This window comes from Ascidiella aspersa, chromosome 7 (genome assembly GCF_963924565.1).
Source record: "Ascidiella aspersa chromosome 7, kaAscAspe10.2, whole genome shotgun sequence".
NCBI classification, from domain to species: Eukaryota; Metazoa; Chordata; class Ascidiacea; order Phlebobranchia; family Ascidiidae; genus Ascidiella; species Ascidiella aspersa.
In genome coordinates, this window is record NC_139453.1 from 14,611,857 (window position 1) to 14,635,035 (window position 23,179).

Genomic DNA, 23,179 nt, shown 5'->3' on the forward strand with positions numbered 1-23,179 from the left:
ATTATAATGTACACATGTTAGCAAATATTTTAGGCGATTTATTGCCCAAACAAAATCGAGGTTAAATAATTTAATAAAAATATACTAGGATTCGCTATTCTGGATTCGTTATTCTAGATTCGAAACCTATTATTCTAGAATACCTTGGTATTCTACTTTGAACATCCCTAGTCGTTAGAAAGGGACACGCTGTTCAGTTTGTCCGCTGCCTCTCTAGGATTTTTGCTGCTGGTAAAACCAGGGACTCATATTCTGAGCTACCAGAAGAGACACTTCATATGACGATTTTACTATCCCTACTTTCTTTTGATGAAACTGGCCTCTCTGTCTTGTCTAGGCGTTGTCTTTTCGTGTTCTCCCCAAGTCGCTCAAAATAACTCTGATCTCGGTTCTTTTTTTCTGCATGAACATACTTGGCTTCATGGCCGCATTAGAAAGGGTTTTCATGCAAACCACAGTCTGCATGTTCGATTGCAATGAACCCATTCGACATGCTTAAAATATATCCTGCTTACTATACTGATCTAATTACCTGTTATAGCTCCAGTTACTTAGTTTTGTTTGTTAGGATCAACTATGTTAACTTATTGTTATACTGTCGTGTATTTATAGTAGTTTTAGCTACTGCAAAGAATGGCAAATTGTAGATTAAATACAATAAAATAAGTGGTACGCGTACCACAGTTAGAGAACCACTGTTCTAGAACATTAATTGGACTTTGTACTCTTAAACGCCTACTTGGGACTACTTCATCACCACTTTCTAAATTTGACGTCTTAGTGCACAATTTTTTAGCTTTTGTATCTGTGGAAAAAAGTAATATTATTGAAATCTGAGGCTACACAGCAATGTGATCAATGCCCTGTACGCCCAGGATATCAAACACATACAAACTAACAATTTACCTGCGAATATTTTGAACAACTTCCAATTAGGGTCTGGTGGCATAGTATGCTTGAATATCTAATTGTAAAACATTATTTTATAAAGTTATTGAAAGTTTCATGACACATTGTGTAAATAAATGGGTACACTATGCTCAGATCTGTAATGTTTGCACAGCCAAAACTGAGAAGAAGAACGAACATAACAGAGCCAATGAGAAACCCAAAGTTTAAGCATCAAAAAATGATCATGTAACAGTTCTGGCAAAATGTTTTTTAGGACAATTTTTCCACTGTATAAACACTCACAAATGATGCTCTTGATTGCTCATTTCCCTAAACTATTTATCAGTTCGTAGGGGGGGTAATGATGTGCTGCCTCTTCCTCCATTCACCCCTTTCTGAGCACACTTGTCACAACCAACGTAAACTATTGCTTTTGGTCTCAAGCGTGAGACGCGGCAGACACGAATTTACAACAAATATTACCAACAACTAAAATCACATTCAATCTTCTCTAACACAATGTGCATTCCTTTAAAATAATTTGTACCTTTAAAATTATATTTTTAGAAGGAAGTATTATTCTTGTTGTTTCAAACATAAATGATTGTGTTCTTAAAATCTTCACGCATTCTACATGTTTGAAATAGCGATGCTTACTCTCGCTTGGGCCTTAAAGAAACTTGAACAAAAGCTGAGAGAGAAACTCGTCGTAAAAAAACAGCCGCTTTGCAATTCGTGGGCAGACGTAGGAGATTTCGGACACTCACGAAAATTATTTCCTCACATGATTTCTGTGGCATGTGCTTATCAACTCCACTTCCAAGCACTGGACCCCCCTCACTTTAAGCAACAGCCGACAAATCCACAAATATGCGGAAAAACGAGGGAATTACAACCAAAAACATCTGATGGGCTCATCATAGAGGGAGCGATAGAGGAGCGTTTTGAAGTTGATTTCATGATAATATGGGTCCAGCCAGACAAGAACGCAAACTGTAAGCAGACTTCTAAAACGCACTAATTTCTATCATCAGTTATTTGGCCATGGGAAGCATTGTAGCTGCGACATCAAGAGATTTGGGATTACCTTTTCGGGTGACAAATTCTTTTTCCCACCAGAGGTTTTATATTTCCAGCTATTTTATCGTTGCTCAATTTGAAAAGAGCCTGGAGGTTTATATCGAAACTATTATGGTTATCGGTTATGTATGGCCAGAATTCTGTAGTTGATTTGCTAGGAATTCTTGACATATGGCCCGCGTAGGTGTTCTAATCGAACAAACGCAAGCACAATAGTGCCAAGGTTGTTGGGAAACTAAAACTTATATTCCAATTGTCCCTAATCAGCTACAAAACAAAAATATGGTAAAAGTGACCTTGAAGGGCTGGCTTGTCACTGAGGAAGGGCAAAACGGAAAACCGGCGGTCAAGTGGGGTGATCAGTGAACTAGATAAGAGATTTTCTAGTTGTCCCCCTCACATAAACAAAACGCTCAGTTTTCTTCACTAGGAGCTGCTGCTTATGAAAAATGTGCCGAAATCATCAAAAAATCGAATATGGAGCTCGGTCCTGCGCTATCTCTGGCATCGTACTGGAAAAAATTAAGTCTACTTTATTGGTAGTAATTTGGGGAAATTTATATAAGACATATTTTGAAACAACAAAAAGAAAAAAAAATGCCCAACGGAGCGTTACAAAACTTCTTTTGAAGATGTTGGAGAATACGCAGTTTTTTTAGTACGTACGAACACAAACGACGCAACGCCTATTTTTTGTGTTTTGCTTCAAGAGGTTGCTGTTCATTTTACTGGAGTTCTGCGTCTTGTTCGACGTTATGTATGCGAAAACAGGAACAGAAGCAGTGGCCGAGTCGTTTTATAGAGTGTAGAACAGCAACAAACCATGAACGGGAAACAAAGCTTAAGCGGTCAAGGTTGATTGTGTGTTTTCCCATGTTATTCAATGTGAAAAGGCTCTCTGAGATTTCCGAGCTGTTTATAAATGGAAATCCAAGTCGTGGACTGAAACGGCATTACGTTCCCATCATCTACTGAAGCAAAACGTCAAAGAACAAGAAGCGCGAAATTTCATCAAAAGTTATCAATAGGCGTACACATTCAGAAATTAAAGTTCCTTTTCTAATTTAATCGTGACCTACCGATATGTTGTTATATTGCCTATGATTTCCAAAAAAATTTGAAGTACAGCAACGTTTTATATTTTGCTTCGCTGGCGCTTTAATAAAATAAACCAACTATTTTCCGATTTAGACGTTATGACTCCCTAATAGGTATTAGTCGTATTTTGTGCTAACTTTGTCTTATTGTTAGATTCCCTTTATATACTCGGTAGGTAAAGCAGTGATAGAAAACGCATATTAAGGAATTAATTTACATGATATTTTATTTAAAATTATCCAGCTCAATAAAATGTTTGAGTAAACCCTATGAACGCTTTAAGTTTATTATATTTTCGCAGCTTACAACCTTCGATAGTAGTTATTTCCAGCTGCAAAACATCTCCCCCGCGCAATATCCAAAGTTTCCAATCTGGCCGTGTACATATCTTTGTGGATTTTTGAAAACAAATTCATACCAGAAAAAGAGCAGACAAAATCATCAATTATTTAAGGCTCCAAAAACTTTTCAATTATCTTTTGGATACAATAGTTGAAATGTATTTATTGTGCCAAGCTGACATACAATTTCAGTTATGGTCGACGAGCGCACAAGACGTTAAAAAACAGTATAATAAAGCATAGTGCCTGCAGATAGAGTATTTATATTCGCCGTGGACGCAGGGTTAACAAAGTTCTTCAAACAGAAAGTTAACGGTAAATTTTGCAAAACAGCTGTTTTTCATCAGGTGTAGCTTTTGTCCGACATCGTACCGCCGGACAGTGTGATGAAAATGAGGATACGTTTTTATAGTGTTTGAAACAATTATCACCAATCCGGGATGCGCAGCTTTAGATGCGCAAGCAATATGTGACTTGGAATCACTTGTCATTTCGGCGAAATAATTTTTTTATTTTTAAAAACACGTTTACCACAATTTTCTTTCGCGCCAAAGAAAGGCAAAATAAACAACTTTCCGAACCAAGGAAGATTTCTAAATTCTAACACAATATAACAGGGACATACCTAACATTAATCCGCTTTCATTTTTATTTAGCGCTTCAGATATTCTCGACGAAATATTTTTTAGTAGAACTAGGCGAAGCGTATAATGGAGAGAAAGTAACGCAAAATAAAACAACTTTCCAAACTTTCTTAAATTTTAACACAACAGAGCAGACACATGTCTTAACTCAAATCCACTTTCATTTTATTCAGCGCTTCAGATATTTTTATAGAAATGGGTTTTTGTAGAACACTCGTTTTACTGCCATATGCGGCCTATTGTGATTTGGCGAAGCGTATATATTAGCGAGAAAGTAATGCAAAATAAAAACAACTTTCCGAACCGAGGAATTTTCCTAAATTTTAACACAACAGAGCAGACACATGTCTTAACTCAAATCCACTTTTATTTTATTCAGCGCTTCAGGTATATTTAACGAAATGGATTTTTGTAGAACACTCGTTTTACCTCCATGCCTATTGTGATTTGGCGAAGCGTATATTAGCGAGAAAGTAATGCAAAATAAAAACAACTTTCCGAACGGAGGAATTTTCCTAAATTTTAACACAACAGAGCAGACACATTTCTTAACTCAAATCCACTTTCATTTCTATTCAGCGCTTCAGGTATTTTTAACGAAATGGGTTTTCGTAGAACACTCGTTTTTGCCATATACGGCCTATTGTGATTTGGCGAAGCGTATGTTGGCGAGAAAGTAACGCAAAATGAAACAACTTTCCGAAACGAGGAATTTTCTTAATAACTCAAATCCACGTATTTGCAACGAAACGGATTTTCGTAGAACACTCGGTGGCCTATTGTGATTTGGCGCAGCGTAAATTGGCGAAAAAGTAACGCAAAATAAAACAACTTTCCGAACCGAGGATTTGGCGAAGCGTATATTGGCGAGAAAGTAACGCAAAATAAATAACAGGACAGAGCAGACACGTGTCGTAACTCAAATCCACGTATTTGCAACGAAACGAATTTTCGGCTAACTGCCATATAACGGCCTATTGTGATTTGGCGAAGCGTATATTGGCGAAAAAGTAACGCAAAATAAAACAACTTTCCGAACCGAGGAATTTTCTTAAATTTTAACACAACAGAGCAGACACAACATGTCTTTAACTCAAATCCACTTTCATTTTTATTCAGCGTTGCAAAATAAAACAACTTTACACGTCTGCGCTTAATGCATTCAATTGCATGGTTACGGATTCCGCTTATTCTAACTGTTGCTGTAACATAATTTATGTATGAATGAATGTTATCAAAATGTTAACTTAACAATCACAACAAATTTTGTGAGTGCAGTGCAACTTAATGGTGCCTTCCTTATAAAACTGGTCCGGATTAGATATTTGGAACTCAGCCAGAATAAACTTTTCTTAGTTTCTTTAAAACTACATCCCTGTAGTAGTCCCCGCCAAAATTATGCTCGGATCTGTTAAAGTTAAGTTAAATGCTTTGTTCCATAAAAGATTCTATGGGTTGAAGGATTTTTGTTACTATCAATTGAAGAATTAGAAGAAGTTGAACTAATTTCAGTAGGTAGACCTAAAGTTTCAAAATCTTTAAACTCCATTTATATCTGTGTCTTTTGAAACTTGGCCTTGGCCTTCACAAACTAGATCTAATAACCACATGGAGAAGAATCTTTAAACACTCAAGGAGGATAAGAGGCCAGTCTTTGCAAGTTGAGCATTCAACCGTGAGGTCATTCTCCTTGACAAATACAATACAAAACTCCTCATCTTCCATATAGTCCAACTAAGTGATTTTCTGAAATATTCTTAGATAAAATGGAATCATTTGCTTTATAATCACTATCCGTGACACATTCATTTACATTTAAATCACAAGTAATAAAAGGTGAATGGTACAACACTTTCTCTGCCGATTTGTTAGAAGACATTTGGCCATCACAAAATAAATCTATATTATACCACCGAGACTGTGAATACTTACCTGGGGACGAGTTTTTAAATATGTAAGTAGGATGGAACCAGTTATTGCACGATGAGCATTCAAGCCATGGCCATTCAAGGATCTACGACAGTAACAATACAACAAACAATTTTTCTGACAAGTAGTTTCAAATTCTGGGTTATTTTCCAAGATGTTGTGCTGGGAGTTATGCTCTCTGGTAACAACAGCTAGACGAAAACTACTATTTGAAATCCATTTATTCTTTAACCATTCAACAAAATGAGGAAGTTTATCAGGAATACAATCCAAAAGATTGGCCAAAGCCTGAATTGATTTTGCGAACTTAAGTTGGGGTTTGGGGTCTGAACACTTGGAAGAGAGTGGCCACTTTTTTTCTATTTATTTTTCGTATTTCTTGCCTAATTTCTTTAACCGAATCTTGTAGGACATATGCTCCTTATGGATTGTTTGCTTAAATTCAACTTTGCTGCATCACTGTCAAGAGATACCATGAGTAAACTTTGTGTTATAATGATGAGAATATTTGTTTTGCGAAAATATGGTTTAAGGGGTTGTTTGGCAGTTAGAGGGTTGCAACTAGCCAAAGGCGGTTTGGCACTTGGTGGTTTGGCACTGAGCTGTTTGCAACTGGTGTTTTAAACGAGTGACCGAAGCAAAAGAGGGGATTTTGGGCTCTTATCGGCGCCTTGACAATTAGAAAAAGGCAACAAGGAAGGAGGCCAAGTTTCACTAGAGAATGAGATCTTTCAAAATTTCATTTAGGTTTAAGGTCAAAAATGTATCCAGCGTTATGCGTTTAAACACCGACGATTGATACAGTTTTCTATTTCTTGACTAAATTACTTTAAGATGCAAAAACCCTTCTTAGTATTGCAGAAAAAAAGGCACCCAACAGTTCTTGAGCTAGAAATTGTTTGTAGTTTCGTATAACAGTGACGTAGGGGGTTTGAAAGACGCAGTACAAAATCGTGCCAAAATCACGATGCATACTCCCAACCAGGATAATATTCCCGACATACATTGATGATGTTGTTGCACTTGGTTGGTACCGATGATGTCGTTAATGTCCTTAAAGCGAGTCCCATACTCCAGCTCGAACGCCCCGTGAACAATTTTACCGCCAGGAATGGAAATAGCAGACACAGCAAAAATACATCACTCTTACACCTCACCACCTTGGAGAGTTAAAATGCAAAGATTACAAAAAAAAATAAAAAACATTTCGTCGATATCATAATCTTAACTCTCATGGACTTGTCACACAGACAAGAATACTAAGTACCCAACTTGTAATTAAGCAAATGCGGTGAACACTGCACAGCTTAAGAAGGCACGCCTTAAATCCTAACTACAACACTTTTAGTAAAATGGCACTGCATGATAAACTAAAAAACAGTTAAGAAAAGTGTGTACAGAAAAACACGTCCAAACCACAAGTCACTATGTTGAAAAGAGAAAAAAATTGAAAAACACAAAAGCATTTTAAACCAAGCCGATTATTACGTCAAAATTAAAACAAAGTATCTAAGATTCAATTCACATTGACCCGTAAATTTTATGGGAATAAGTGTTTCACCAAAAATGCCATTTTTAGCTGTGTTGCTTTAAAATTTAAGAAAAACCTTTGGTTCGGAAAGTTGTTTTATTTTGGGTTACTTTCTCGCCAATATACGCTTCGCCAAATCACAATAGGCCGTATGGCAGTTAGACCATTTCGTTGAAAATACCTGAAGCGCTGAATAAAAATGAAAGTGGATTTGAGTTAAGAAAATTCCTCGGTTCAGAAAGTTGTTTTATTTTGCGTTACTTTCTCGCCAATATACGCTTCGCCAAATCACAATAGGCCGTATGGCAGTTAGACGAGTGTTCTACGAAAACCCATTTCGTTGAAAATACCTGAAGCGATGAATAAAAATGAAAGTGGATTTGAGTTAAGAAAATTTCACGGTTCAGAAAGTTGTTTTATTTTGCGTTACTTTCTCGCTAATATACGCGCTTCGCCAAATCACAATAGGCCGTATATGGCAGTAAAACGAGTGTTCTACGAAAACCCATTTCGTTGAAAATACCTGAAGCGCTGAATAAAAATGAAAGTGGATTTAGGTTGGAATATGTGTCTGCTCTGTTTGTTGTGTTAAAATTTATAAAATTCCTCGGTTCGGAAAGTTGTTTCGCCAAATCACAATAAGCCGCATTAGGCAGTAAAACGAGTGTTCTACGAAAACCCATTTCGTTGAAAATACCTGAAGCGCTGAATAAAAATGAAAGTGGATTTAGGTTGGAATATGTGTCTGCTCTGTTGTTAAAATTTAAGAAAATTCCTCGGTTCGGAAACTTGTTTTATTTTGCGTTACTTTCTCGCCAATATACGCTTCGTTCTACAAAAAAACATTTCGTTGAAAATATCTGAAGCGCTAAATAAAAATGAAAGCGGATTAATGTTAAGGTATATGTCCCTGTTATTATATTGGTAGAATTTAGAAATATTCCTCGGTTCGGAAAGTTGTTTATTTTGCCTTTCTTTGGCGCTAATGTGCGATATGCGAAAGAAAATTGTGGTAAACGTGTTTTTAAAAATAAAAAACTAGACGGGGGTATATTTAATTTTGTTTTTTAATATTTTGTTTTTCATTTTCCTTAACTTGTTTCTGCAAGCAAAAACAGATATGGGCCGGAAACTTCCCCACCTAAAATATGCCTTTGATGCGAAAGGGGTTCAAATATGGCGTAGAATTTGGGGAATGATCGAAACACATATTTGATAAATAGAATTTACGTAGATATTGCGTATGGCCACTTTATTACATTTTGACCATCTTACGTGTTTGAAAATCAAATATTATCATTCTCATAAAGACTAATGGTTTAACGCCTATGGTTTGCTATACTTTTGCAAACTTTTACTCGGTAATTTTTTACCATGGCTTGGTCCGAGCAATCACTGTTAAAACAGGCTTTAAATCTGTAGTTGCAAACAATTAAATCGAAAGTTTTGCTAGATGTAAAGGTCTGATGCTGGTTTGAGCAAGATGCCGACAGGTGCTAACAGAGAGGCGTAGACTGCCTCAAGATTTCGCATTTAAATTTGCGGCGGTAAAATATGTTGTTTCTTAAGAGCATTAAGAGTAATTTTACTAAAGAGAAGCCTCTTTTTAAAATGCAAGTCGTACGCGCCCAGTGTTGGACGAGCCACTTCGCACAATGAAAGTCTCACGCGCGGGACAATAAAGCGCAGCAGGTGGCCTGTCGCTTCGTCACTTCACAAGCAAGCCAATATGAATGAATTCTGTATGAAAGTTTTTTTGCTGCTAGATGGCAGTCGTCAGCTACAGAGAGCAAAAACGCTCCCTGAGGATGCAGCCTCATAAACTTCTATAAAGCTTCGGACAAAAATCGGTCTGAAACATGCCATAGGAAACCAAAAAAATAATAGCGGCAAAAACAAGATATGTCCCGAATTATTTCGCCGAAATGACAATGGTCAGGAGATAGATACGCGTTACCGACAGCTAGCATTATTCAGTTGATGTTGTTCTGGAATGGAAATCCTATTTATAATTCTGTAAAGCGGGAGCGGTCTATCCTACAGTTCGATCCTAATGCAGATAATCACCATAATCAACCCTTTCAAAACTATTTATGCTCTAGTTATCTAAACCTTCAAGTTTTACGGCCTCCTGGCGGCAAGAACAAAAAATATATACGAAATCGATTGTATTTTCATGAGCAAAACCATATTATATTGTTGAGTGATGGATTTAATAGTACTCTTCCAATTTCAAATGTTAAAAACATTACCAAACAGATTTTTAATACAAACTGATTTTGGGATTCTGATTGGTGAAGTTTTCGAAGAAAGAACTTCGCAGTCAAATGAGTTCTAACGGTAAGATTATTTTCCCCTTTCTTTTCGTATGACAAAGTTAGAGTCGTATATAATATATATATAACATGTGTATGTTCCAGTTGTTGGGAGGACAGACTTGACGTTGTTTCCGCCAATTACATTCGCAGAAGTGGAACAATATGCACAGGTCAAGTCGGGGTGCGAGAACACCCATAAGGAATTTTTTTTTTGCTGAGCCAGGGTATCTATATGAAGTGTAAGTGGACCTAATGTTATATACCTGTTACGTCGTATTTGCCAATAATTACCGATTTCTATGAGACATTGGTGCTGTACCGTTGTGAGCTTACTTTCCGATACATGTGGTTTTTCTTTTTCGCCAGACTGTCGTGGTGAAAGTTGTTTTGCTGCTGTTTTGTGTAAAATGAAGTATTTGTTACTCGAAAGATTATTCTTGGTGAGTTGCGTTGTGTATAATGTGGTTTTGCAACCCTGGTAATATGTCAATATGTAAAGTAACATTTGCTAAATTTACTATACCACAAGTAGGCAGTTCGCCTAGAAATATGGCTTCGTGTATATGATAACGTCATTAATGTAGTATTTACACTGCTCTTGTTTTGCGTGAACTTTATCAGAGTGAAATCTCACTCTTTCTTGACTACATAAATTTGCTTTAAGTCTTGGTAAGTTTATGTTTATATGTGTGACGTCATAATGAGGCCTTGTTTGCTAAATTGCTTGTTTTATTTAGGCGTTTGATAAGTTAGTGACGCGCTGATTGCTTCGAATTCTCCCGGTTGCCCAAATAGTTGGTGAGCATAATATTTGAAATTTTACTACGAGTTAATTGGTTTTGACACGTTGCCTTTGTGTAGAAACCGTCTCCTTCCCGTATTGTGCCAGCTTCGTTGATTCTTTCTTCAGTTCAACAACAAGTTTCAAATTCAAACTGTGTGGTTGTTTAAGAGGCTGAAATAGGAGACGCGTTTCCCTACAAGAATTTAGCCTCAGCATAGACCGGGGCGCATATAACGAACGTTATAATGAACGTTATAATAAATACCCAAACCATATTTTATTGCTTTACTATAAAACCTTTCACAGAATGTTTCTTAAGTTTATATTTTAAAGTAGGTTGCTTTTATAATTTGTTTAACATACAGGTTATAATAACAGAAACAATTAAAGTAGCCTAACAACATGTTTATGTGTATGTTGCAGTAAGCTACACAGAAGAGGAGGCAACTGTATTTGTAAAATGTTACAGGTCAAAAAAAAATGAACCACCGCATAACACCTACAAGCGTCTGTAACACTTGTAAACAAATCGATGTCTGGAAAATGTTCATGTGGTATTTTTATTTTTTTACATGGCTCACTGTAAACAACTGAACTTTTTAAACAATATGCCCGAGACAACTTTTCTTGTACCAGTTTGCAGCAACAATGGAGTGTTTCCCAGGGTTAAAAAAGTGAAAAAATGAGCTGTGTCAGATGCAGTTTGTGGAACGAAGTTTGGAGCTGTTCCAAAAGGAAGCGTGCTCTCTTATCAGCAAAGTCTTTTCCAGGTGTATCTTATAACTGATTTCTCCTGCACTGGCTTTCTTTCCTCAACTTCCAATAGAATCTTCAGGGCAACGGTTTCAGGATGATACGATTACTCAGGGAGGAGTTTTCTATGGCATTTGCAAAGAAAAAAAAGAATTACAGCCAGTAAATTTGGCCTTGTGGCAAAAAGGTCAAGTAAGTAATTTTGACAGCCTAAAAAAGCAACTAAATCCAGAAAAAAAAACATTTTAACTGCTGAAAAGAGGTATTAAATATGAAGCGAAAGCTGCTATGACATATGCCAAAATATGTAAAAATGAAAAGGTAAACACCTGTTTCCATCTGGTCTCATCATCAATCCAAAGGCTTGCTGGCTAGGCTGCAGCCCAGATAGGAAAGTTTGTGGACTACTTGAAGTTAAGGTAGAAGTAATTTTGAAAAATCAACTATTTAGAAAAGGTCACTGGTATGGATGCATTCCACCTAAAAAGAAACCATGTTTATTACTACCAGGTCCAGTGTCAACTTGGCCTTACCGGTTTGGACTGGTGTGATTTTTTTACTTATATTAACCGAATTACTTTTGACCCAGAGTTCTTTCAACTTGCCAAAGATAAAGTCGATATGTTTTTCTTTGATGTGTATTTTTTATTGCCATTGGTAATGAGGAAAATTCACAAACAGGTATAACAAATGTAATAGAAAAGAAAGAACAACCTGTGACAGATAAAACCAAAATAATAAATTTAACAACAACACAAACACATAAATATCTATAAAATAAAAGTTATTTATTTTTGTATGATTAGGGGCCTTGGAAATTTGTTAGAAGACATGCAAGTGTATATACATTTGATTAATAGAACCTAGCACAGTACATCTGAATCAAAAACAGGATTTTCTTTTACTTTTCTGATTGCTCTTTCCACATGAATTCTTAGTTTAGCAATTGACTTTGTCCCTGTGGTAAGAACTGAGATTTTCTCTCAAGAAATGGTGCAATTATGAATGAACCCTTTGTCTGCCATTACTGAATCACCAGGTTCTAACAAATCAAAAACTCTCTACTGCATCTGGTAATTTCTTTGTCTGATATAGTTAGATCCTTTATATAAAGAGGACACAAATGAAATTGCTCCGTGCGGTGCAATTCCAATCAGGCCTTTCAAGGTGGTGGTCGACTTATATGATGAATACATTTGTGATTGCAATGCTAATGATGATGGGGTCTGCACCAATATTTCAGTACAATCTAAAATTACTCTAGTGGGGTGGTGGTCGACTTATATGAATACATTTGTGATTGCAATACTAAAGATGATAGGGTCTGCACCAATATTTCAGTACAATCTAAAATTACTCTAGTGGATGGGTATAACCTACAAAATTCATCAGGCATTTTGCTTTTAACATATTTGCGGGCCGACTTCCTAAAAGAAAGTATAGGAAACTTGTCCAGGTTAATTTTTCTACTCACAGTCGACATATGTGTATCTGAAAGCGGTCAGCCAGATCTTGCTCCAGTAACCCCAGCCTTAAACGAATAATAAACATAAAAAATTCATCTATTAATTGCATATGTCTGGACCCCCTGGTCTACTTTCCCTCTCACCGGAAGCATAGCAGTACCTCATGTAATTGCACTGGGTTTTGTTCCCAAACCAAATTTATGTAATGCACATTTCTTCAATTAGCGTTGCCCTAATTTTTTCGGATTCTAACTCGACATCCAATTTTTCTTTTCTAAATTTTTCCAATTCATTTTTTGCTGCATTTCATTTTTCCTCCAAACTTTCAATTTTATCTGACAGCTGACTTTGGCTTTTATCTTCTTCTGGGAATATAATATCCTCGTACTTATGTACAAGTAAAAAAGCCCTAAATTTTACTATATCTTTTTCCTGATGTTTTCTAAATTTAAGTAATAAGCATATAAAATATATAGATATGCTTGATAGGACTGCAAACAATTTTCTGTAACAAAATTAAGTTTCCTATATTTTTCTTCGAGCTTTATGCTCTTGAGACCAATCAAACACTGATGGCACAACACCTTTCTTTAGAAGTTGGCGGCCAGCCGTATCAGGCGGCCTAATAATCTTCCAAAGTAAAATGCTGAGAGCATACCCGAGTGCTTGTTGCTTATTAAGAAAATACAAGAATTGGTTTAATCAACTAAACATACATTAAACAATGGACATTCATCTCTTCTGATTTTTACAACCCATTGCGCTCTCAATTTTTTTCGCCTTCCCTCCCAGGAAAACGATGAAAGCGCAATGAGGAATTATATCGAGAATCCCCATTGCATCTTGGGACGCAGCAATGGTATTAGCTAGAATGTTGCTTGTTTGAAGATGACCTAGAGCTGAGATTTTGTAAATAAGACAACATTAATCAAACACCACAAATAGCATAATTTTCTTAAAAAGCAAGGGCTATATTTAAATATACGATCACGTACATAATATGTTTAACTGAACAATTTTTTTTTTTCGTAACACTAGACATAGAATCCGAAGAATTAGTTAACAGCAAGTCAACGCAATTTCATTGCTAAGACAGTTAGCTTAGCTCAGTTTAGTCTGCTTAATAATACTGCGAAACGAAAATGTGAAGATGAAAACAGAGGTTTTAACCTAGAGTGGGAAGAAAACTATGCGTTTACTAGTCAAGGAAATAAACCTTTGTGTCTAATCTGCCATACAAATCTGCGCCAAAACAAAGGTAGTAATGTGAAACGTCACCATGAAACTAGTCACAAGAACTTTTTAAGCAATTATCCACCTAAATCAGATATAAGAAAAAGCAAGTTAACTGAGTTAAAATCTAGGCTGAAAAGTCAGCAGAGGTTTATTGATGTATTCAGCATGGAATCTGATGCAATGACTGAAGCTGATGTTGTGGCGGTTTTGGAACCTAACAACAAAAAGCTTCCGCGGCTAATAAAAAAAATACCGTGTTCACGTCGGAACTACACAACGGCGCATATCCCAGATCTGTGCAGATATTAAAGTTACGCTTCAAAATGACCTGAATAGTTCAGTTGCATTTAGTTTAGCTCTTGATGAATCAACCGATATTCAAGATAATCCGCAACTAGCAATATTTGTTCGATACATTTCATCAGATATTACGGTATTTTATAAAATATTTCACAAATCTGTTAACAATTTCTTGACCAATATGTGTTTGTGAAGGTGTGTAATAACATGTGTTAAAATGCTGAAGTTCAAGTCTTGTGGAAAACCCCCCAAAAAAAATCAAAATTAAAAAAAAATTAATCGCCCTAATTAACTTTGAAGGGGTTAAATAATGGTTTATTATGAATTAATTGTTAATTAACATTTATATTGTACTACAGCAACCAGGGCTGCGGAGTCGGGTAAAAACAACCCGAGTCCAGGCAAATCTGCGGTCGAATCCCTAATCTGGGTACGACTCTCCAGCTTCTATTTCATCCATTTACGTACCTAAATTAAGATGGATATTCAGCAAACCACTTTATATAGGTCAAAGTCTGCTGTCACTAGGGATGCTCAAAGTAGAATATCGAATCCAATTCTGCCGTTTATTTCGGGTAATTGGAACCGATATAAATGTAATGTTTTACCGCCGATTGTTGCGCCTAATTGCACAAACGCGTGTGGTAAGTTGGCCTTTCGCTGCGGCGATAACGTTCGTCTAATAATTAAGTGTCAATCAAGCGTTATTGGGCGAGCGATTTTAGGCCAATATTCAGCGAGGTTATGCAGTTATGCGCAGTGTAATTCGTTAAGTCAATATTATTTGATTCGAAGTGTTTGTTGGCTGGTATTGAGCAAGCCACAACCGTTCTATTTTATTGACTAGACACCAACTGATTTTATTCATATAATTGCTGTCAAAGTGGTATATATGAAAATACCCTTTCAGGTTGGGCAGTGAAAACAGGCAAAGCACAGAGAACATTAAGGAGTTGATAAACATGTGGAAAAATAGTTTCCGGGCAGTAGTTTCTTAAAGCATTGATTGCCGATTTTATTTCTCGAAAATTTTTGCTTTCTGCCCACTTCCGTTTCCATACTATATACTCTCCCTCGACAATAACTAATGGATCTAGAAAACTTGCGTATTTAAGTAGTTGCCGCAGGTAAAACATCAGCCCAAGTGGAGGAACCTGATACAAAACACGAAATTAACCGTGAAAGAGTGCTTATTATATTTTTTTGGTGTGAGCCAACATTGCTCGCATATCCTGCAGTATTTCATCCAAAAATAAAAAGTATACGTTTACGCGATGAAAATCTGCAGCACCTTGACTTGACTCGCCAGCATTTGGTCGGAACGTTAATCTGCCAGCAGCGCGTGGACGTATATTTATTTCATCCTCACCTACGCCAAGTTTTTCTGCAAGAACTTCCGCTTCTGTACAAATTGACTTAAATGCGTGGTCATCGTCATTGCGCCACATTTCAATGGTTGACTGTGTGCTGTTCCAATAGTGTAGTACATCGCATTTAGGTTATATTTTTTAAAGTAAATCAAGTAATCCCAGTTAAATACATAATAACAGTACATTACAAATTTAAGTTTAATTAGCGAATAACAATCAGTTAAATTGCAATGCTTAACGGATGAATAACTTCTTAGCGTTCTAAAACAGTACGTAAGAAATCTGAGTGTAACTTGCGAATAACACTCAGTTAAATTTACAATGCTCAACGGATGAATAACTTTTAAACGTTCTGAAACACTGTCATGAGAGAGAAGCACAGCCGACCACCATGGTGTTATTGCTCGTTTGTTCGGACAGTCGATGTTATTTTTACCTGAATTATGACGTCTTATCTGAAAAAAATTTCATGACCCTCCCCAAACAAAAATCCTAGATCCGCGCCTGTGTATGGTTCATATGCATCTTTTACAGCTAAAGGCCGGTGTTTACACTACAAGCGGCGCGAGCCTAGGCGCTTGCGACGAGGCGTTTTTACACTGCAGCGCAAGTTCGCGTGTTTAAAGGTGGCGCTCGAGAGCGTCACTACCAGACAAACTACGCGCCTTTCTGCTGTCAAAATAATTATGACACGATTTAGTAAAGAAGTAACCAATATAAGGTAGTAGCAGTGCTTTTAGCAAGAAGAAACATAATGAAAAGAAAAAGGCGGAGCCGGAGGTGGTGGGTTCATCCTATATTAAAAAGAAGGAATGAACTTGGTAAGTATAAATACTACTTAATTGTTGTTGGCTGAGCTATGTTTATATTTAAAAAACTGCGGGAATAATATATTAGGCTACGATAAACAGGTAAATACCATCAATTAATAAAGGGATTTCGTTTGGAAAGGACCGCGGAATTTCAAACATACCTCCGTATGTCGCCGGAACAATTTGATACCTTGGTTAACAAAATAGGACCTCTGATCTCGAAGCGGAACACCCACTTAAGGACATCGATTAAATTTTTATTGAGTTTTATCTTAATTTTGCAGTTATATGGCTACTGGGGTCGTACACAACAATTGCGGCCTCATTTAGGACCTCAAAATCCACCATATTGATATTCTGGTCCCTGAAACCTCTTCAGCCATCTGGGAAGTGTTTGCCACTCAGAGGTTATGCCACGACCATCTAGAGAAGTTTGGCTTAAAAGTGCAGGCGATTTCAACAGTTTTTGGCAGTTTCCACATTGCGTTGGGAGCATAGATGGAGGCTCCAAGTAACTCCGGGTCTATGTTCTACAATTACAAGCGTATATACAGTATCGTCCTGATGGCTGTTGCGGACGCCCAGTATAGATTTATTTATATAGATGTCGGTGCTTGTGGTAGACAATCTGACGGAAGTGTCTAATTGTAATTTTGCAAAAATGAATCGAGCTAAACTTACCTAATGTTGCTATTTTGCCAAACAGCTTAAAAACAACTCCCTTTGTATTTGTTGGGGATGAAGCATTTCCTATAAAATGTAATTTAATGAGGCCATTTCCTGGGCGTAACCTGGATGTAAACGCATTGTTAACTATCGCTTGTCTCGAGCAAGAAGGATAGTTGAAAATACGTTTGGAATTTTATCATCAAAGTGGCGGTAGTTTTTAAAGGTTACTCACCACCAGTTTCTAAAATTTCCAATATATTTTTTTTTTTTTTTGGGCGGTTCAGGTTCTTCCTCTCTGGAACTTGAGCTTTGTTGAATAGAACATGGCTCAAGTGCTGTACCATTTCTTGGAAATTGCATGATGTATTTTAAGAAAGAAAAACAGTCACTCAATAATTACACTAGTTAACGGATAACAACATGCAAGCTGCTTCTATTAATGTTGACAAACAATGTGCCCATTTATTAAGTAACTATGATTGACCAAGCTATTTGTAATAAACCAAAGCCAATACCTCCTCGGCTGAATAAATGGCTCAACAAATTCCATTGCTCCAAGTAATGGCCAATTGATGACTGGACTATATAGCCTGACCCTGATTTAATGTTGTTGTTCTTTTTTTTATTTTAACATATTTGTCTCTCAACGACTTCCACTTGTCACTTTAAGGTCAGGTTTCAAGCGACAAGCGATTTTTGCGCGTCGAGTCGCTTGTAGTGTAAACGGGCATGCATGTCGGTGAGATACGCCAGTGTTTTTTCTTAAAGTGGTGAATTTCATCCCAGGGTGAAGAAGGGTGAACGAAAGTTCAGGAGCACATCCTATAGTCATAGTAAATAAACAACTTTCTGAAGTAAATCGACTAAAACCTGTGTTTTTTTGCGTATTGTAATAATTAGGTTGGTTTGCACTGAGTGTATGTATGAGTTAGGCCTACCATATGTCGTCTATTTTAGAAGGATTTGTCCCCTTTTCTCAAGAAAACTGAATGGTCCTTCGAGGACGCTCAAAAATGTCCTCTTTTTTCGCATTTCGAGTTGGTTGCTTATACTTTTAACAAGACTTTTAGGTTGTATTTATTTCCAAAAAAAATACTTAAGCCATGATAGAATTCGTTTTCATTTTGGTTGTACATCACTCCTACAGCGCTGTACAAACTCTGTTTTGTGAACTTTAACATTAAAACTACCGTACCAAAAAAAAAAACTTTTAAGTGCCATTATTCAATGTTTTCATATTATCGAAGGTAGAACGGCCCGGGATTTAATTATAATTTTTTATCCATATTTTATACAATTGGATAACATGCTAGCAACAGGCCAATCCAACCAATTAAATCCAATTTTTTTCACAATTTACAATAGTAAAACTTAAACAACCCAAGTCATTTTGTGCTGTTACATATAGACGAGATAGTTTTATCATATCATGAGACAAGGGTGAATGAAATCTAGAGATAGATCTTAGGGGTGAACGAAACTAAAAAAGTTTACTACTACGCAATGAGTCCAGTCAGCGCCAAAGTGTTTCCATTCTAAGAGTAAATAAATGAGAAACTTCGCAATGCTTAACTAACTAATTTTTTTTTTTAATTTGTAACTCACTTTCAGCTTTGCCACAACCCCATTAGAACGTCCAACCATATCACTGCGGCATCATCGCTGGTCAGTTAGCATACCATACACTACTTTAACGGAAGCCTGTTTTCCGTGTAAAACTTTTCGATCGCTGTTACAATGTCCTGTGCCGACAGAGAGCCCTTGTAGCTCGATGAGGGCTAGAAATTTTACTTTCGCAGTGTTGTAACAATGTTATGCAAGAGAATAGTATAAAATTTAAATATACATACCTCAAAAATGTTTAACAATAGGATAATTCCGTCGATTCGTCCATAATAAGGCAGTGTAGCTTTGCTTCCCTAATTTCGTGGAGCGTTTGTTCTTTCAATATGTGCGACAAAAACTCCATGTATTTCCCATCTATAATTTTTGAACGAAGAAGGCTAAAACAACAGCTCAAAAACGTGAATTACATATGCAAATCTTTTGTTTTTAAAAGGGCCAGCTTTTGCTGCAGTAAAAACCATACATGCATTTGCAAGAAAGGAATAGCTGATGACTTTTTTTAAAATGCCCCTCCCAAAATAATTCAGGTAAGAGTAATCAATCTGATTTGCGTAACGTTTTGCAATCTGGTGCTTTCGACTCGCTGTACTCCTTGCAATTCCTGCACGTTCTGACATTTAACACAATGTAAACACCTGCTATAATATGAAAAATAATTAAATGAGGGTTTAAGAGGTAATTATTGGCATTATACCGGCAGTGTACTTCGTTGTTGACGCGATCGTACTTATTCTGGGTGCCTTTCCAGAATCCTCCCTGTGTTATCAAAATTTTTCTTGCGTTATAAATATGATACATGCAAACTACTATATTTAGCCCCTATATGCACCAAGATAATAAGTTCGCGAATAAGCCTTTCCGAGCTATATGTCGCGTCTTTACTATAAGTTTAAAAATAAGCGTATACACACATATGCTTCGGTTTCAAAAGTGAAATTACAATGCACCTCACCTCCTCCACCACGTTCATCAGCTCCGGAACTACTAGACTGCATTGGGTCGTTGACATACGGCTGAATTTTGCTTATGTGCAATAGTAGCAATGCGTTTTATAGGGATATTGAAACTTCCATGTATTCGGTAATTTCTGATGGCCCGGCCTATTTGCCTTTGCTGTTGTTGCTAGACAACTTTTCCATTGTTCTTGGGTCTTTTGGCAAGTATATGCCACCTCTATCAGTTGGAGTGCATGACTACTCGAGTTTATTTTAGCGTTGCTGTTGCTTATATGGGAATTTTACAGAAAAAAAGGGTATTACGCAACAAAAACTCAATATACACGATTGCACAATTGTAATGCCATATATCTGCGACTAATGCTTGCCTGATAGTCGCCGAAACGATGCACCGCCGTTGTTGGTATTTTTGGCATTTCGGCGCTTGTACACCAACAATAAGTAAGTCGGGACGGCCGAGAAGAGACCACGGTAAGAAACCCCGCCATCTCGTCATAGCTGGACAAAGCAAGCGAATATGAACGAATTCTGTATGAAAGTTTTTCTGCTGCTAGATGTCAGTCGTTAGCTACAAAGTGCTAAAACGCAATATTTCAGGTTTTTACCCCCCAAGCAAAGGCCCCTGGGGTGCAGCCTCTTAAACTTTTACAAAGCACCTACATACCACTCTACGCGATGTCTGAAAATTTGAAGGTTCTACGATGTCTACTTTTTCTATAAAGCTTCGGACAAAAATCGGTCTGAAACATACCATAGGAAACCAAAAAAGAACTAGACGGGGGTGGGGTTGTTGTTTATTTTGTCAGGGGGTATACTTTTAAGGTTTAGTGTTATTTATTTATTTTTTTCAATTTTCATTTTTTAATATTTTTAGTTGACTTAAATATTTATTTTTTTTTTCTTTAATACTTTTTTTTCAATATTTTGTATTGTGTATTTTATATTATATATTTTGTTTTTCATTTTCCTTAACTTGTTTCTGCAAGCAAAAACAGATATGGGCCGAAAAATTCCCCAGCACTTAACTTATGCCTTTGATGCGAAAGGGGTTCAAAAATATGGCGTACATTTTGGCAAATGATCGAAACATATATTTGATAAATAGAATTTACGTAGATAATGTGTATGGCCATTTTATTACATTTTGGCCAGCTTACGTGAAAGCAAATATTATCATTCTTCTAAAGACTTAAAATGGTTTAACGCCTATGGTTTGCTATACTTTTGCAAACTTTTACTCGGTAAATTTTTACCATGGCTTGGTCCGAGCAATCACTGTTAAAACAAGCTTTAAATCTGTAGTTTCAAACAATATGAAAAATACTATTATGTTCTCAATACGCAAACTATTAAATCGAAAGTTTTGCTAGATGTTTAGGCCTGATGTTGGTAGTATGCTGGTTGGAGCAAGATGCACGACAGGTGCTAACAGAGAGGGTAGACTGCCTTAAGATTTCGCATTTAAACTTGCGGCGGTAAATACACCCTATTGACACTTAATTATTAGGCGAAGATTATCGCGAAGTAATTGGTCGCCCGAAAAAAAACTAACGCCGCATTGAAAGCAAGCATTAAATGAGTCGCCGATATTCTGCTTTGAACATCTCTAATCGCAATGCTTCCGGCCTTACCTCTTTGTGTATTACCGCGACAATACGATGAAATACGATTCGGAGAATATTGGAAAAATCGTATTTGGAGAATATTTGCTATTTGCACCTGTTTAGTATGTTACTCCAATCCAACATATCAACACACAATTTTAAGTTGTGTAGGCCTGGTGTTGATATGTTGGATTAGAGTTGCCACCAGATTTCGCATTTAAATTTGCATCGGTAAAATAAGTTGTTTCTTAACAGCATTAAGTAATTTTACTAAAGAGAAGCCTCGTTTTAAAATGCAAGTCGCACGAGCCCAGCTTAGGACGTGCCACTTCGCACAATGAAAGTCTCACGCGCGTGACAATAAAGCGCAGCAGGCGGTCAGTAGTTTCGTCACTTCACAAGCTGGACAAAGCAAGCGAATATGAACGAATTCTGTATGAAAGTTTTTCTGCTGCTAGATGGCAGTCGTTAGCCACAAAGTGCTAAAACGCAATGTTTCAGGTTTTTACCCCCCAAGCAAAGGCCCCTGGGGGTGCAGCCTCTTAAACTTTTACAAAGCACCTACATACCACTCTACGCCATGTCTGAAAATTTGAAGGTTCTACGATGTCTACTTTTTCTATAAAGCTTCGGACAAAAATCGGTCTGAAACATACCATAGGAAACCAAAAAAGAACTAGACGGGGGTGCGGTTGTTGTATATTTTGTCAGGGGATATATTTTCAGGGCTTAGTGTTTATTTTCAATTTTTACTTTATATTAATTTTTTTTTTTTTTTTTTTAATATTTTGTTTTTCATTTTCCTTAACTTGTTTCTGCAAGCAAAAACAGATATGGGCCGAAAACTTCCCCACTTAAAATATGCCTTTGATGCGAAAGGGGTTCAAATATGGCGTAGAATTTGGGGAATGATCGAAACATATATTTGATAAATAGAATTTACTTAGATAATGCATATGGCCATTTTATTAAATTTTGACCAGCTTACGTGTTTGAAAATCAAATATTATCATTCTCTTAAAGACTAAAAATGGTTTAACGCCTATGGTTTGCTATACTTTTGCAAACTTTCACTAGGTAATTTTTTACCATAGCTTGGTCCGAGCAATCACTGTTAAAACAGGCTTTAAATCTGTCGTTTCAAACAATATGAAAAACACTATTACATGCCTAATACGCAAACTATTAAATCGAAAGTTTTGCTAGATAAGTTTAGGCCTGATGTTGGTATGCTGGTTGGAGCAAGATGCACAACAGGTGCTAACAGAGAGGCGTAGACTGCCTTAAGATTTCGCATTTAAACTTGCGGCGGTAAATACACCCTATTGACACTTAATTATTAGGCGAAGCTTATCGCGAAGTAATTGGTCGCCCCAAAAAATGCTGACGCCGCATTTAAAGCAAGCATTATAAATGTGTCGCCGATATTCTGCCTTGAACATCCCTACTCGAAATGCTTCCCTCCGTTAATTGTACGGTGGGTGAAACTTTATTCACGGCCTTACCTCTTTGTGTATTACCGCGACAATACGATGAAATACGATTTGGAGATTGGAAACATCGTATTTGGAAAATATTTGCTATTTGCACCTGTTCTGTATGTTACTCCAATCCAACATATCTACACACAATTATAAGTTGTGTATAATAATATAATAACTTATGGCTTTGAAGCGAAGGGGGTTCAAATATGGCGTAGATTTTGGCAAATGATCGAAACATACATTTGATCAATAAAAATTTACGTAGATAATGCTTACGGCCATGTTAT

The 23,179-nt window shown here is 36.7% G+C and overlaps 1 pseudogene; it reads left to right on the forward strand.

The window, feature by feature from the left end:
* The first annotated feature begins 7,335 nt into the window (after positions 1 to 7,335).
* On the forward strand, positions 7,336 to 17,068 carry LOC146137979 (uncharacterized; annotated as a pseudogene).
* Positions 17,069 to 23,179: the final 6,111 nt, after the last annotated feature.